The sequence below is a fragment of the Sycon ciliatum genome, chromosome 13, assembly GCF_964019385.1.
Source record: "Sycon ciliatum chromosome 13, ocSycCili1.1, whole genome shotgun sequence".
NCBI classification, from domain to species: Eukaryota; Metazoa; Porifera; class Calcarea; order Leucosolenida; family Sycettidae; genus Sycon; species Sycon ciliatum.
Genome location: NC_088655.1, coordinates 17,343,863 through 17,355,581, shown reverse-complemented (window position 1 = coordinate 17,355,581; position 11,719 = coordinate 17,343,863). Strand labels below are relative to the sequence as shown.

At 46.2% G+C, this 11,719-nt stretch overlaps 1 long non-coding RNA gene across 1 annotated transcript; it reads left to right on the top strand.

Moving 5' to 3' along the window:
* The first annotated feature begins 307 nt into the window (after positions 1-307).
* LOC135829673 (uncharacterized) lies at positions 308-11,506 on the top strand. Its single transcript, XR_010555890.1, has 4 exons — positions 308-677; positions 8,361-8,708; positions 9,008-9,609; positions 10,859-11,506. It is a non-coding gene; the product is annotated as an uncharacterized LOC135829673 (long non-coding RNA).
* Positions 11,507-11,719: the final 213 nt, after the last annotated feature.

Below are 11,719 nucleotides of genomic sequence, written 5' to 3'. Positions count from 1 at the left end.
CGAGAAGCCCACGGAATAGCGCGAGAGCTCCAGAGTGTGGGAGCAAACACATTCCTAAAAAAATTATCCCCAAAGTCGCAACCACTATTTCGCACTGTAGATCTACACTTGATGACAAAATCCGTTCAGTTCCCACACTAGTAGATCTACCGCCAATAGCCCGGCTGCGGATCAGATTGGTTATGTATAATTATGTCTCGCCGCCAGCGCTGAAAATGTGAAATGCAGTCCATTGTCAGAATGTGCTCAGTGTCAGTGCCCGGGCCTGGGACTAGACCGACAACAGTAGACTGTGTGAACAATCAGGTTTCAGTAGTACGCGATAGGGTGTAGGGTGCACTAGTGAGGGCGCTTGCGTTTTTCACTGCTCCGACTCAGTTGAGTACTCCAGTTTCATCTCAATTATTTTTATCTTCAGTCTTCACAGCGACTGGCGGATGTATAAACGAAATTATGACTTGTGTATCATTGCTTCTGTGGACCATTAGTTCCCAGCCTTTTAATATAAACGGCGCCGGCTTTGCTGTGCTCCGAATAAGTAGCCTTTGCCGTTCCGTGCTCGCACGGGGAATCCTGTGAATTATGAACGTTGTTTTGGAATTGTCAGAGAATATTTTGATGACTGGAATGGCGCTCAATGCCACTCGACTTCAGGATGAAGTCGTGTAAGACTCAGGGTAAGTGGGACATTTTCATGCTAGCCTTGTTGTTTTATTACGAGTACAGTAGCTACGACGTTTGGTTTTGGGCCTCTACAAGCAAGCGGTGGTGGGCTACATACGAGTACAGCACAATGGGAATGCACAAATAAATGTCGAGAAAACAAAATTAAATGTTAATACCAAAAAAGTAGGCGAGGGGTTACGGGAGAGAATTTATGTTAACATATTTGAGCCGCACCATGGCAAAAGGGTGCTTATGGCGAAAATGTCACAAACTGAGTTATGAATACACCGCAATGGCTGAATTCTCACTGCTTGTGTTGCAAAAACCGCATTCAAAAAGCTTGATAAATCGCAATGAAACTGATCGAATTCAAAAAGAAAATGTGTACTCTCAATATTGCGTACTCAACTTTCAAACGAGTTTTTCGCAGTTTGATGTCGCGTGCCATAAGCACCCTTTTGTGATGTCGCGGCTCATTTTGAGAAAAATTCGTTGGGCTGCATGGTTCATGTTATTAGGCACTTCACCCCATTTTTTAAATCAGGCTTTTTCCAGGTTTATCATCGGTAATCGATGGTGGTGGGTATCACAAGGCCATACAGAAATTTTTTTTGAAATCCACAGTGATACCACTGAGATATGAGCCCGGATCAGCAAAAACCATCGCTTGTGTTTGATATCAAGTTGATCAAAAAGTGACGTTGAAGTCGAGCGAAAGAAAAGTCGCGGACCTAACAACTACCCACCACCTTTCTGTCTTTCTTGTCACTAGTCTTTCTTTCCGCCTGACAAGCCCGTGTTTGTTTGTTTGTCAGTGACTAGCTAGCTAGGCAAGCCCCAGGCAAGTGAGGAGACACGGATGGGAAACCCCACGTACCTGAGCTTGGCTGGAGAATAGGTACGATCGCGGGGCGCGAGCATCGCACGCGCATCGATCGTCGTTGGCTGGAGAATAGGTACGATCGCGGGGCGCGAGCATCGCACGCGCATCGATCGTCGTTGACGCCAATCACGACACGACATTTTTTGGTGATGACTGGGATGGCGATTGCTAGTAAGTTTGTCGGATATCGACAGTGACGATGCAGAGCAAAGGCGTCTCGATTCACGACTGGAAGTGCAACGAGAGCTAGCGCCAGACAAGATCTGCTTCGTTGGCTTGGACACTGAGCAATGTTACTCGAAACATTTATTTGGTCCATGCAGCAGCTCCCAAAATATTTCAAAAAATATGTTCCTGTAGGGTCAGGTAACCGTTGAATGTATCTGCACCTAGTACGTACCTCATGCTCATGAGCCTGTGTGCTAAGTAGTCACAGTTGCTGTGATTGCACTCCGTGTGTGCAGATATTTTTTCATGGAAGTGAAGGGCTTGGAGAGCATCAGTACAGAGCCTGGTGTGGATGCAATATCAGCCCCTGGAACTTGGCCATATGCCGTTAGCTGCGCGATAGTCAGTGAAGCCAATGATTTACTTGGACGAGCCAGTGTCTGAGTACACCCCCCCCCCCCCCCCCCCCCCAGGACTATAAAATTCCTCCTTGTTAGCCGGCTGAGTGATGGCAATGCCTAACAGGATCAGACACGTACCAATGCTCATACTTGCATCCTACACAGAAATGCCACTTCCAACATTTGTACAGAGATGTGGTGTACCGCATTTTTTGGTCACTTACGGTGCTGTGATTGATCTAAAATTTCTTGAGACTGGTTATCAGTGGTTGTGGATCAATTTGGAGCACAAAATATTTTTCGAAAATTTTGCACATGTGATGGTTTTTGCTGATCCAGGCTCATATGAAGGGTTGAAGATAGGCAATTGCATAAGGCGAATATCGATACAATTTGTGGCACCAACAGCATCTCCGGAGTATTAGCAGTGGATGTAGTCACAAAACATCCGAATGTTTTTTTTCAAGCACACATCACTCACTTACACCAAGAGTTCATAAACCCCAAGAGTGTGCAACTCCAGCTATGGGGTCTGTAACGGCAGAACTTCACATCACGTGATGAACCCGTACACATTATTTGCACTCTGTGCATGATAGATACAGGGTTGTACGCAACCCAGCTTTGGGTACAACTCTCTTGTGGTCACTTTGCACTGTTTGCCAGCATAACCTTTTAAACCATGTCACGTGATGTGAAGTTCTGCCGTTGCAGCACAGCATAGAGGTTGTGCAGGCAGTTGCACACTCTTGGGGCGTCAGGCGAAATTACTGGTCAGTCGGCGACACCCATTTTTCACAAAAATTTGCATTTCACCTGCTGGGAGAGTATACGTGTACTCGAGTCTCATCCTGAGCACGTTTTTTTTTCTTCTTTTTTTCAGCTCCAGTATAGCTGTATTTTTCATTGCAAAGCCGTCCTCGATTGTTGTGTTCGTTGTTCAATCGAAGTGGACATTCAATCATGAAGGCAGAGGACATAGGAGCCTGATTAGAGTTTCTCGTGGCATAGGACGGCCACACAGAGACACTTTGGGATTTTCGGAATATAAAATACCGTACGCACGATGCTGAGATCAATTTGTGCGATATCAAATTGTTTGTGATCTACCACATCGAGCAGAACGGGATCCAAACACAAGCTTACCGACGGTTAGGCTGCCGACCTGACTGGACAAATGATCCCTGGCTTCACCAGACGCCAGGTAATCGATGGTGGTGGGTATCACAAGGCCATACAGAAAATTTTATTGAAATCCACAGTGATACCACTGAGATATGAAGGGTTGAAGATAGGCAATTGCATAAGGTGAAACCGATACAATTTGTGGCACCAACAGCATCTCCGGAGTATTAGCAGTGGATATAGTCACCAAACATCAGAGTGTTTTTTTCAAGCACACATCACTCACTTACACCAACAACCGTTTATGGATCGAAACAATACAGATCAAAGTTCAGAATAGTCAAGAATACGGCAATTTTGACCACAATCACTATAGCAACTCCATAGCAACCCATAGTAACCCATAGTAACAGCTTCAGTTTGCTGTGAAATTAACTGATATAGTCTGATAACGATATACTCGCAGGCTACTGCTCTTACGTAAAGCGAAAGAGCTATAAAAACATTCTTCTGGCACAAAAACAACAGAGAACTTCCATGTTGTACGCCGTACGCTGCGAAGTGGACGGTAAGTATGCGCGCGCATTACTGCACAGGACACTCGTGCCCACCGTCATGCCACTTCAAGTGATTCCAAGTTGGCAAGAAGTTCCTCAGGACTTCTGTTGGTAGCTTCTTTCCATGGTGTGATATCTGCCTCCCTGTCCATCAACTGGTCCATGAAGTAGTCATGAATTGCCTGCTGTTGAGCGTTGAAATTTTGGTGCAGCGTACCTGGCTGCGTATATCAAAGCATCCCCTCATCGGAGGGTTTCTCCGGCAGTCACTGTGCCTTTTGGTTGTTCGTAAACATCAGTAGGCCTTCCAGCGCAACAGTGTCAAAGCTCGGCTTTCAGTACACTTTGAGGATTCGCCCAGGTAGGACGACGCATCGTCGTTCTCCTCCGCCTAAAGCGCATACTTCTCAGTGCCTATGTCCATAATGTCTCCTTGCGCAGCCATGCGCAAACCCTGGTAAACAAGAACTCAACTGTTTCCGAATGGAAAGACGACGCTGAAGACGAAAAGCAACGTTTCAAACGCGAGCAAACAACAGTTCTTTGTGAAAAAACACTTTGCTGGATGTGTACGTGATCTACAACTCGCGAAAATGTATGCACTATGACGTATGTGAGATCTACTGAAAGCTGAACGTCAGAGCAACACGATGCGCCCAACTGTCAGTGGGTCCAATGTTATTATTTATGTTATTCCAATGTTATTAGGCATTTTACCTGTTTTGATTTCCACTATAAATAAAGTATACAACAACAACAACAACAACAACAACAACAACAACAACAACAACAACAACAACAACAAGAACAACTGTCAGCCCGTACAACGAAGTATAGCGTATACCTGTACAGTTTTGCGCATGTACTTGACTGGTGCCACGCAAGTACGCACTCTCACCTTAGCAAAATTTGACAGGTCCTGTCACGTGACTGAAATGCCGAATATTATGTCATTCCTAAATTTTCAACACGCATTTATTTCACATAATGGGAAACACATGCTCCATACTTCAAGCTCTGTCGTCATTGAATATCGCTAACATGTCTGCAAGTCGAGTAACATCACCTTTTTATTTTTTAGCTTTAGTTCTTTTGAGAGGGAGTAGGTTTCGTAGCCGTGTTCGACCCTCAGTTGATAGGGATCTTGTGAACTGGCACGAGGGAAACATGCATGCAGTGAACGGGATTTTCGGTCTTTGTCATCTTTGTAGTGGATCTGATCTACTCACCTCCCACCGCTTAGGAGTAGCATCTGCTGTGCCTTGATCCTGGAGGGTGGTGGTGTTCCTACGCACGCGGAAAGCTCGGCTTCCATGTGAGCTGTGGCCGTAAAAAGCCATAACCCAGTAAAATGCCCACTATCCATGCACTTGTCCAGGTCCTATGCGCCGACACTCAGGCAACGCTTTCTAACCCACCTCCATGTGAATTCCAATGGGCGAAAACACTGGCACAGTACATAGTGCAGTGCACATACAGTTCCAAGTGCATGTGCATATAATGATACAACAGTACAGTTTCAAGGGTGCAATGTGCACTGTGCTTGCCTTGATTTGATAACAAATCTGAAGATTAATGGCCGTACTGTAGACCTTCGCTGACATTCCTGTCCAGGGCTTTGTTACGGGCTTTAAAGGGGAAGTTAAGGCAAAAATCAAAATTTTACCAGTTGTAGTCTTCGGGGTGCTGAGTCGAATGGTCTTGGTCCGAGAAAGCTGAGACGCTCCCTTCCTACTTGAATCCCAATCGAACTCGCGCACTTCCACCGAAACTGGATGACTGCGCCCTACTAGATGGGGATTTGTATGCAAAATCTCACTAAAAGCGCCGTTTCGTTCTTATAAAAGCACAGATGACCGCGCTTGGCCCATATGTTGTAGTCTTTTGGACCCTGAGTCGACTGGTTTTGGTCCGAAAAGGCTGCGATGTAGCGTTCCTCCTTTATTCCCAATCGAACATGGTTGAACAAGTGGTCACGTGCTCCTGGGTGCCCAAAATCACCTGGTCACCACGCCAGCAGGCGACAACTTTCACACCAAGGTTCAACTCGAGTTCAACTCAAGTGACAGGACTGCACCCAAAAAAGGTCAAACATGCTAGTAAGTTGTACCCTGCAGGCACGGTGACCAGCTGACTGGTGTACGCAGGAGCACGTGACCGCTTGTTCAACTATGTTCGATTGGGAATAAAGGAGGAACGCTGCATCGCAGCCTTTTCGGACCAAAACCAGTCGACTCAGCGTCCAAAAGACTACAACATATGGGCCAATCGCGGTCATCCGTGCTTTTATAAGAACGAAACGGCGCTTTTAGTGACATTTTGCATACAAATCCCCATCTAGTAGTGCGCAGTCACCCAGTTTCGGTGGAAGTGCGCGAGTTCGATTGGGATTCAAGTAGGAAGGGAGCGTCTCAGCTTTCTCGGACCAAGACCATTCGACTCAGCACCCCCAAGACTACAACTGGTGAAATTTTAATTTTTGCCTTAACTTCCCCTTTAAGCATGTTGTAGAATTTGATCTCGATAATTATGTCAAGGCATTGCGGTAATGTTGAACTCGAATGGTGAGCCAAATTCATTATGATAAAAAAAAGGAGAAGGACAAAGTGTTACGAGTTATGACAAACTGTCCACCAACGTACCGAATTTCAGTGCTGGCACAGTACAGCGCCTACCTAGTGAAGACTTATCACCAGCAAGTCGCTGACGAAGAAACTGAAGCTCATGTCGATATCTCCAGAAAGTGAGACCGATCCGGCGAACACACTTTGAATCTCACAGAGAACTGGGAAAATTAGCTAATCAAAGTAAACACAAAGTCCTGAGTGCAACCCTCGTGCAAAAGACTTTCAGAAACCTAGCCGAAAATACTGGTGCAAGGCGTTAGGACTTGGGTGCAGTATGCACAGGTGCTGCATCAAGCGTAAGCTATCACTGCGCCGCATGCACAAGCACAAGCGGCTCGCGTGGAAGCTGACCAGCAAGTATGACAAGAGCAAGAGACGATTTGAAAAAAAGGGCTCTGCTGATGTTGCGTTGCCTTTTTGTCTCAAACAAAGGCAATACTGCGACGGACAGGGATATTACTTGCAGCCAACATGCGGGCAGTCTCACTCGGTTTCTGAGCGGCAAGGTGACAGGTACGCACTGCCTTTGAGTGTGATTCGAGAAGTGGAGAAGAGGAACAAGCTGTGAAACATGCAGCAGCTGTCCGGAACGAATGTTTTGAGCTCTTCCTTCAGCGACGATAGTGCCGAGGAGGATGTGTAAACAGTAAATACTTGCTTGAATTTTTGGTTGACTTGCTTACTGACTTGTCAATTATCTTGTACTGGATGTAGAACAACCACTTGGGGCTCAAGCCTATTTCAATATTGGCACTCTAAGATCAGTTGTAAGAAAAGGCATTGCAAGGAATCTTTCAGGATTCACGGTCTCCGAGCTAATGTTGTCCTTGGCCTTCTCGCGGGTATAGTGCGGTACTGACTCGTCTAATATTTGATAGAAGCATGGGGTATGTGGGTGTATCCCGCGAGAGATCTCTGGGTGATCCTCAAAGGATGAGTCAAGTTGCATTTCAGGATGGCTATCCTCAACAGAAGTCTATGTTACCCAGCGCGTTGCTCCAGTTTGCTGGCACTGTTTTCACGGTCCCACCTACTACCATCAGAACTGTTGTCCTTGGCCTTCTCGCGGGTATAGTGCGGTACTGACTCGTCTAATATTCTCGTATAATATTTGATAGAAGCATTGGGGGGGGGTATGTGGGTGTATCCCGCGAGAGATCTCTGGGTGATCGTCAAAGGATGAGTCAAGTTGCATTTCAGGATGGCTATCCTCAACAGAAGTCTATGTTACCCAGCGCGTTGCTCGAGTTTTCTGGCACTGTTTTCGCCGTCACACCCACTATCATCAGAACTGACAGCAACTTCACCATCCTCTCCACACTTAGCCTGGAAATTGCCTAGCTCCATAACTCTTGCAAGTTCCATGATACGATTATCATTCATTGAATCATCAGATTACTCCTCCATTTTACTGTCCATGTTCAGATCAACGAGAAGTGGTGAGCACACAATCATACTCTATCCCTGGGCACTGGGTATACAAAACTCAGTTCACAGCTGTATTATAATGATGCACTGAATTTAGTTGTGAAATTGCAGTGCGCCGTGATTGAGAATGTGCGCTCCCTACTTTTCTTTGAGTCATGAAGCTGCTGGTTGCATCGCCCCTATAACATACATGTTCAGATTGCCAGTAATCGGTGGTGCACCGACAATGTTCTGTAGTGTGCTTGAGTTCTCAATAACATCCTCAGCTTCCACTAGAGTCATTATTCCTGACCCTCTTTCCAGAAAGGACTTTGCTACTATAGACATTCCCATCTGCAAAACCGCAGAACAGCTAAATCGATATTATCAGGCTAAAGGGCAACCACATGGTGGGGGAGGGGGGGGGGGGGGAAATAGCCAACTAAACAGTCCATGTAATGAATTCAATAGTCACAACTAATACCTGGGTGTCTGGTTCCCTGTCTATATTATTTTTTATGTACAGGACTGTTAGACTGACTTGATTTCAAGCTGTTATGGGAACTATTCAAAGGTGGATGGCTATCGATCGCATACTCAGTTCACCAACTCAGCTGGAACGGATATGGCTTCGCTGGGATGCCCAAGGAAAAGAGTTGCTAGTATTCTCTGCACCTGCCCCCAAGATTGTCAACGCAGGCGCTTAGCACCGCCGTTGGGGGTGGTCCGGCAAGAAGGGGTCCAGGGGTGAAGTTCGGGTGCAAATTCCCGCATTCTGTGCACTTTTGGCCGTGAACAGGCGAAAAAGTTCTACGAAATGCTGCAAACTGAGCTGTTGTGAGTTGAAGCAAGAGATGGCATCGAATTTATACAGGTAAGTTATGGCACGTGTACATTTCTTTTTCAATGTTCCACGAGGGCTCTTCTTCTAGCGTTCTGTAGGGTATATTGTAGTCAATGCCATGTCCTGTATGATGTTCTGATGAAGACAGTACTTCATGACATACTCTGGTTGTTTATTGCGAATATATCATGTATAATCTTGACTTAGCTCCGTATTATATGGTTCGTGTGTGTGTGTGTGTGTGCCTGCATGCGTGTGCGTTTGCATGCGCCGGGATGTTCATGTGGACGTGCATGTGCAATCATGTTGCTGTGTTTGTTGCCCCGTAGGTAATCCCATTGCAAGACCAGTGTCTGCATATACTCATAGCCAGCTGCTACCAGTCATGTGATGAGATTAGTTCGCCTTCTACGCTACGTCTGAGTCGTGTGCAGAAAGTGTCAGACGCCAGCAGTGTACCACTTTGCTATGCGACCATAAACATTGCAGAGAAAGGCTACCAGAATGTCCCTGTTCACCCATCTTCTACAGCCACCATCGCTATTCTCTGTGGTGTGGGCCAATGCTCTCCCACGGGAGCTAACTTGAGCATCACTCTCCAGCACGTAAAACAGAGACTGGTTACCGTGGTAGCAAACACCACTTACTACGCGGAACACAATGTCCAGAAAACGATCGCGGATCCTGATTGACTACAGTATCTAAACCCGATACACTGAAACGCATTCCATCACGTACATCACACGGCCAACGTTGTGTATCTCCGATCACAAGATGCGTGTGCTGCTGGCCTAGACCATCTAGAGGAGCTTTCCGAAACCCAGATGTCATGCTCGACCGTATCCTCATCGGCTATCTTCACAACCTAGTGAGGGATGTCGGTGTCGGTGGCTAACGCGACCGTGACGTATCTATCCAGGCTTTCAACAAGGTGAGTGATGTGACCTGTGTTACACTGGGTGCAACAGTGTGAGGAAATCATGTGTGCATGGGTGCGTGCGCGTGTATTTATGCGTGTCTGCAGGAATGTGCGTGTGTTTATGTTTGTGCTCTCTGCGTGTGCTTGTCCTCTGTGCGTATGTTTGGGAAAGAGCCTATACGTGAGTGTCTGCCTTTGTGGGGTATTACATCAAGACATTCCCAGCAGTAATTTTCAGGAAGCCTTCATCGTGCGGAGACTACGACCGTTTGACCCTTTGAGTTTTTTTGTGAACTTGTGGCCTGGCATGTGGGAAACATGGATTCAGCAAATTCGATTTTCAGTTCTTTGACCACTTTGCTGGTGGGCTGATCTAGTCACCTCCCACCGCTTTAGGAGCTGCACTTGCGGTTTAAATCTTTGCAGGTCGATGGCGTTCCTACGGATGCGGAGGATTCAGTCAAATTGAGTCTCAAGTGAAATGTGACATTTTGTTAACTGGTACCGTATTTGCCGGTGTATAGTGCGCACCGTGAGCAGTGAATTTTGAAGCTCAAATCTGCAGTGCGCACTATACACCGAATACGAGAATCTAGTACAAAAGTGTTAGAGTTCAAGAGTTCAAGTGCGCACCACACGTAAAGCCCTGTGTCGTACGGAGCGAGTGAGATATCCTGATTGGTCCTGGGACGAAACACCTTTGTTTTCATGTTCACAGTTCGTACTTCCATTCATTTCAAAGTCATATTCTGACTTACTGGAAAATATTCTTGAGTTTCACCGTCCTTTGACGAGGTCAATTTCAGAACCAAATATTCCCGATTTGACTGCGCGTTATACACTCACTAGAGCCATTTTGTGTGAATTTGTGGTTGAAGATTTGGGGTCAGTTGTTGTGACGTCTGGTTGAAAGCTACACCTCTTGGCAGTAAGTAGGACTTTGCATGCTTATACCGGGAAAATTACATCCCGGTGACGGCTGTACATGGACAACACGCAGGTATCTGTGCATTGTGCTTGTCTGACTATTTGAACTGGTACTAGGACATCTGTTGTTCATGATCGATTCTGTACTCTAGTTCCAGAATGGATATCCTAAAAGGATTTTTGTCATCTTCTTTCCCGTGTCTTTGCATGTGCTTTCACGTGCTGACATGTGTATTTGAATGTGTGCCGTGGTGTGTGTTTGCGGATATGTGGAAATATGTGTATGTGTGTCGGTGTGATGAACATGTTCCTATTGCTTGGTATTTTTGTTCAGCACTGCTACACTAGCAGGCAAATTGCCAGTGCCAGAAAGGAAGACATGCTGTGCCCTATATTGTTGTGCCTTAGCCCACAGCAAGGTGCAAATCTACAGCCGAATAAGGCAAACCATCACAAGATGCTGACGTGCTTGACCCAATACTCACCACATAGGTAAACTGTGAGATAAACTGCGCAATGTGTCACGTTAACTTGACCTGCAGCATGAATTGTTCTACTGTATAAGTCTCTGCATCTTCTTCAGCATCACACAATATCTATGACGCAGTCAGCTAGCGCGCCCAATTGTAAGATGTGCATCAGTGGGGTCCGACATGTACCACTATTGTACTAGTGTATCTAATATGTAGCTGTAAAGCGCCAGAGCTATTTTATCCTGGAAATGCCCAGTTGTGTGTAGAGATTTTTGAACCAGTGGTCGAACAATGCCTGCAGTGTGTTGCCTACAATGTGGCTGAAAGGTGTCAGAGCATTTTATCGAGGAAGTACCCAGGTGTGTGCATAGATAGCTGCGGCAGTGGCCGTACAATGACAGCATAAACCATCTCATGTTTGGGTTGGATGTTCGTGATTTTCTCTCCTCTCTCTCCTATCCGGTTGTTTTACGATTCATGTGCCACCTTGTGAAAGAATGACCTGGAAATCTTCGCCTCTCCTTTACCTTTCTCCTGTCTCCCCCCCCCCCCCCCTCTGTCTCACTCCTCTCTCTCTCGTCTACACCTCTCTCCTTCATTCTTGTTTTTGGTGTTCTTCAGATAATGATTTGACTGGTTGGGGGGGGGGGGGGGCAGGCAGGGTATGTGTGCGTGTGTGTGTGTAAGTGTGTGTAAGTGTGTGTAAGTGTGTGTGTGTGGGG